Raw genomic sequence first — 6,507 nt, 5'->3', positions numbered from 1 at the left:
ATAACGGGATCACATCATTAGGAGAATGATGTGATGGACAAGACCCAATCCTAAGCATAGCATAAAAGATCGTGTAGTTTCGTTTGCTAGAGCTTTTCCAATGTCAAGTATCTTTTCCTTACACCATGAGATCGTGCAACTCCCGGATACCGTAGGAGTGCTTTGGGTGTGCCAAACGTCACAACGTAACTGGGTGACTATAAAGGTGCACTACGGGTATCTCCGAAAGTGTCTGTTGGGTTGGCACGGATCGAGACTGGGATTTGTCACTCCGTGTGACGGAGAGGTATCTCTGGGCCCACTCGGTAATGCATCATCATAATGAGCTCAATGTGACTAAGGCGTTAGTCACGGGATCATGCATTGCGGTATGAGTAAAGAGACTTGCCGGTAACGAGATTGAACAAGGTATTGGGATACCGACGATCGAATCTCGGGCAAGTAACATACCGATTGACAAAGGGAATTGTATACGGGATTGATTGAATCCTCGACATCGTGGTTCATCCGATGAGATCATCGTGGAACATGTGGGAGCTAACATGGGTATCCAGATCCCGCTGTTGGTTATTGACCGGAGAGGCGTCTCGGTCATGTCTGCATGTCTCCCGAACCCGTAGGGTCTACACACTTAAGGTTCGGTGACGCTAGGGTTGTAGAGATATGTGTATGCGGAAACCCGAAAGTTGTTCGGAGTCCCGGATGAGATCCCGGACGTCACGAGAGGTTCCGGAATGGTCCGGAGGTGAAGAATTATATATAGGAAGTCAAGTTTCGGCCACCGGGAAAGTTTCAGGGGTTACCGGTATTGTACCGGGACCACCGGAAGGGTCCCGGGGGTCCATCGGGTGGGGCCACTTATCCCGGAGGGCCCCATGGGCTGAAGTGGGAGGGTAATCAGCCCCTAGTGGGCTGGGGCGCCCCCCATGGGCCTCCCCCCCGCGCCTAGGGTTGGAAACCCTAGGGTGGGGGGGCGCCCCACTTGCCTTGGGGGGCAAGTCCCCCCTTGGCCGCCGCCCCTTGCCCTAGATGGGTTGTGGCCGGCGCCCCCCCTTCCCAGGGGCCTATATAAAGGTGGGGAGGGAGGGCAGCAACATTACAGCCTTGGGCGCCTCCCTCCTCCCCTGCAACACCTCTCTCTCTCGTATAAGCTCGGCGAAGCCCTGCCGACATCCCGCTGCATCCACCACCACGCCGTCGTGCTGCTGGATCTCCATCAACCTCTCCTTCCCCCTTGCTGGATCAAGAAGGAGGAGACGTCGCTGCACCGTACGTGTGTTGAACGCGGAGGTGCCGTCCGTTCGGCACTCGGTCATCGGTGATTTGGATCACGGCGAGTACGACTCCGTCATCCACGTTCATTGGAACGCTTCCGCTCGCGATCTACAAGGGTATGTAGATGCACTCCTTTCCCCTCGTTGCTAGTATACTCCATAGATGCATCTTGGTGAGCGTAGGAAAATTTAAATTATGCTACGATTCCCAACATGTGGTTCATCCGATGAGATCATCGTGGAACATGTGGGAGCCAACATGGGTATCCAGATCCCGCTGTTGGTTATTGACTGGAGAGGCGTCTCGGTCATGTCTGCATGTCTCCCGAACCCGTAGGGTCTACACAATTAAGGTTCGGTGACGCTAGGGTTGTAGAGATATGAGTATGCGGAAAACCGAAAGTTGTTCGGAGTCCCGGATGAGATCCCGGACGTCACGAGGAGTTCTGGAATGGTCCGGAGGTGAAGAATTATATATAGGAAGTCCAGTTTCGGCCACCGGGAAAGTTTCGGGGGTTATCGGTATTGTACCGGGACCACCGGAAGGGTCCCGGGGGTCCACCGGGTGGGGCCACCTATCCCGGAGGGCCCCATGGGCTGAAGTGGGAGGGGAACCAGCCCCTGGTGGGATGGTGCGCCCCCCCTTGGGCCTCCCCTGCGCCTAGGGTTGGAAACCCTAGGGGTGGGGGCGCCCCCCACTTGGCTTGGGGGGGAAGCCACCTTCCCGCCCCCTTGGCCGCCGCCCCCCTTGGAGATCTGATCTCCCCGGACCGGCGCCCCCCCAGGGACCCTATATATAGTGGGGGGAGGGAGGGCAGCAGTACCACAGCCCCTGGCGCCTCCCTCTCCCCCTGCAACACCTCTCCCTCTCGCAGAAGCTTGGCGAAGCCCTGCCGAGATCCCCGCTACTTCCACCACCACGCCGTCGTGCTGCTGGATCTCCATCAACCTCTCCTTCCCCCTTGCTGGATCAAGAAGGAGGAGACGTCGCTGCTCCGTATGTGTGTTGAACGCGGAGGTGCCGTCCGTTCGGCACTCGGTCATCGGTGATTTGAATCACGGCGAGTATGACTCCATCAACCATGTTCATTGGAACGCTTCCGCTCGCGATCTACAAGGGTATGTAGATGCACTCCTTTCCCCTCGTTGCTAGTATACTCCATAGATGGATCTTGGTGAGCGTAGGAAAATTTTAAAATTCTGCTACGATCCCCAACAGTGGCATCATGAGCTAGGCCTATGCGTAGTTACTATGCACGAGTAGAACACAAAGTAGTTGTGGGCGTTGATGTTGCCAATTCTTCTTGCCGCTAATAGTCTTATCTTGTTTCGGCGGTATTGTGGGATGAAGCGGCCCGGACCGACCTTACACGTACGCTTACGTGAGACAGGTTCCACCGACTGACATGCACTAGTTGCATAAGGTGGCTAGCGGGTGTCTGTCTCACCTACTTTAGTCGAAACGGATTCGATGAAAAGGGTCCTTATGAAGGGTAAATAGAAATTGGCAAATCACGTTGTGGTTTTACGTAGGTAAGAAACGTTCTTGCTAGAAACCTATACAAGCCACGTAAAAACTTGCAACAACAATTCGAGGACGTCTAACTTGTTTTTGCAGCAAGTGCTATGTGATGTGATATGGCCAGAAGATGTGATGAATGATATATGTGATGTATGAGATTGATCATATTCTTGTAATAGGAATCACGACTTGCATGTCGATGAGTATGACAACCGGCAGGAGCCATAGGAGTTGTCTTTATTATTTTGCATGACCTGCGTGTCATTGAATAACGCCATGTAAATTACTTTACTTTATTGCTAAACGCGTTAGCCATAGAAGTAGAAGTAATCGTTGGCGTGACAACTTCATGAAGACACGATGATGGAGATCATGATGATGGAGATCATGGTGTCATGCCGGTGACGAAGATGATCATGGCGCCCCGAAGATGGAGATCAAAGGAGCAAAATGATATTGGCCATATCATGTCACTATTTGATTGCATGTGATGGCTATCATGTTTTGCATCTTATTTGCTTAGAACGACGGTAGTAAGTAAGATGATCCCTTATAATAATTTCAAGAAAGTGTTCCCCCTAACTGTGCACCGTTGTGAAGGTTCATTGTTTTGAAGCACCACGTGATGATCGGGTGTGATAGATTCTAACGTTCACATACAACGGGTGTTGACGAGCCTAGCATGTACAGACATGGCCTCGGAACACACGCAATACACTTAGGCTGACTTGACGAGCCTAGCATGTACAGACATGGCCTCGGAACACGAAAGACCGAAAGGTCGAGCATGAGTCGTATAGAAGATACGATCAACATGGTGATGTTCACCGATCTTGACTAGTCCGTCTCACGTGATGATCGGACACGGCCTAGTTAACTCGGATCATGTTTCACTTAGATGACTAGAGGGATGTCTATCTGAGTGGGAGTTCATTGAATAATTTGATTAGATGAACTTAATTATCATGAACTTAGTCTAAAATCTTTACAATATGTCTTGTAGATCAAATGGCCCACGTTGTGCTCAACTTCAACGCGTTCCTAGAGAAAACCAAGCTGAAAGATGATGGCAGCAACTATACGGACTGGGTCCGGAACCTGAGGATCATCCTCATAGCTGCCAAGAAAGATTATGTCCTAGAAGCACCGCTAGGTGAAGCACCCATCCCAGAGAACCAAGACGTTATGAACGCTTGGCAATCACGTGCTGATGATTACTCCCTCGTTCAATGCGGCATGCTTTACAGCTTAGAACCGGGGCTCCAAAAGCGTTTTGAGAAACATCACATGATAAACATCATATGCAATCAAATAGTGACATGATATGGCCAATATCATCTTGCTCCTTTGATCTCCATCTTCGGGGCAACAAGATCATCTTTGTCACCGGCATGACACCATGATCTCCATCATCATGATCTCCATCATTGTGTCTTTATGAAGTTGTCACGCTGACGATTACTTCTACTTCTATGGCTAACGCGCTTAGCAATAAAGTAAAGTAATTTACATGGCGTTATTCAATGACACGCAGGTCATACAAAAATAAAGACAACTCCTATGGCTCCTGCCGGTTGTCATACTCATCGACATGCAAGTCGTGATCCCTATTACAAGAATATGATCAATCTCATACATCACATATATCATTCATCATATCTTCTGGTCATATCTCATCACATAGCACATGCTGCAAAAACAAGTTAGACGTCCTCTAATTGTTGTTGCAAGTTTTTACGTGGCTTGTATAGGTTTCTAGCAAGAACGTTTCTTACCTACGTAAAACCACAACGTGATATGCCAATTTCTATTTACCCTTCATAAGGACCCTTTTCATCGAATCCGTTCCGACTAAAGTAGGTGAGACAGACACCCGCTAGCCACCTTATGCAACTAGTGCATGTCAGTCGGTGGAACCTGTCTCACGTAAGCGTACGTGTAAGGTCGGTCCGGCCCGCTTCATCCCACAATGCCGCCAAAACAAGATAAGACTAGTAGCGGCAAGAAGAATTGGCAACATCTACACCCACAACTGCTTTGTGTTCTACTCGTGCATAGAAACTACGCATAGACCTAGCTCATGATGCCACTGTTGGGGAACGTAGCAGAAATTCAAAATTTTCTACGCATCACCAAGATCAATCTATGGAGTTTACTAGCAACGAGAGGGAAGGAGTGCATCTACATACCCTTGTAGATCGCGAGCGGAAGCGTTCAAGAGAACGGGGTTGATGGAGTCGTACTCGTCGTGATCCAAATCACCGATGATCCTAGCGCCGAACGGACGGCACCTCCGCGTTCAACACACGTACGGAGCAGCGACGTCTCCTCCTTCTTGATCCAGCAAGGGGGGAGGAGAGGTTGATGGAGATCCAGCAGCACGACGGCGTGGTGGTGGAAGTAGCGGGATTCCAACAGGGCTTCGCCAAGCGCTGCGGGAGGAGGGAGATGTGTCACGGGAGGGAGAGGGAGGCGCCAGGGCTTAGGGTTGCTGCCCTCCCTTCCCCCCACTATATATAGGGCCAAGGGAGAGGGGGGGCGCAGCCTTGGCCCTTCCTCCAAGGAAGGGTGCGGCCAGGGAGGAGTCCATCCTTCCCAAGGCACCTCGGAGGTGCCTTCCCCCTTTAGGACTCTCCCTTTATCTTATCTCTTGGCGCATGGGCCTCTTGGGGCTGGTTCCCTTGGCCCATATAGGCCAAGGTGCACACCCCACAGCCCATGTGGCCCCCCCTTGGGCATGTGGACCCCTTGGTGGACCCCCGGACCCCTTTCGGCACTCCCGGTACAATACCGATAATGCGCGAAACTTTTCCGGTGACCAAAACAAGACTTCCCATATATAAATCTTTACCTCCGGACCATTCCGGAACTCCTCGTGACGTCCGGGATCTCATCCGGGACTCCGAACAACTTTCGGGTTACCGCATACTAATATCTCTACAACCCTAGCGTCACCGAACCTTAAGTGTGTAGACCCTACGGGTTCGGGAGACACGCAGACATGACCGAGACGACTCTCCGGTCAATAACCAACAGCGGGATCTGGATACCCATGTTGGCTCCCACATGCTCCTCGATGATCACATCGGATGAACCACGATGTCGAGGATTCAATCAATCCCGTGTACAATTCCCTTTGTCTACCGGTATAGTATTTGCCCGAGATTCGATCGTCGGTATCCCGATACCTTGTTCAATCTCGTTACCGGCAAGTCTCTTTACTCGTTCCGTAACACATCATCCCGTGATGAACTCCTTGGTCACATTGTGCACATAATGATGTCCTACCGAGTGGGCCCAGAGATACCTCTCCGTTTACACGGAGTGACAAATCCTAGTCTCGATTCGTGCCAACCCAACAGACACTTTCGGAGATACCTGTAGTGCACCTTTATAGCCACCCAGTTACGTTGTGACGTTTGGTACACCCAAAGCATTCCTACGGTATCCGGGAGTTGCACAATCTCATGGTGTAAGGAAAAGATACTTGACATTGGAAAAGCTCTAGCAAACGAAACTACACGATCTTTTATGCTATGCTTAGGATTGGGTCTTGTCCATCACATCATTCTCCTAATGATGTGATCCCGTTATCAATAACATCCAATGTCCATAGTTAGGAAACCATGACTATCTGTTGATCAACGAGCTAGTCAACTAGAGGCTTACTAGGGACATGGTGTTGTCTATGTATCCACACATGTATCTGAG

Source organism: Aegilops tauschii, chromosome 5, assembly GCF_002575655.3.
Source record: "Aegilops tauschii subsp. strangulata cultivar AL8/78 chromosome 5, Aet v6.0, whole genome shotgun sequence".
Taxonomy (NCBI): domain Eukaryota; kingdom Viridiplantae; phylum Streptophyta; class Magnoliopsida; order Poales; family Poaceae; genus Aegilops; species Aegilops tauschii.
The sequence above is the reverse complement of the archived record's forward strand: the minus strand, read 5'-3'. Positions refer to the sequence as shown.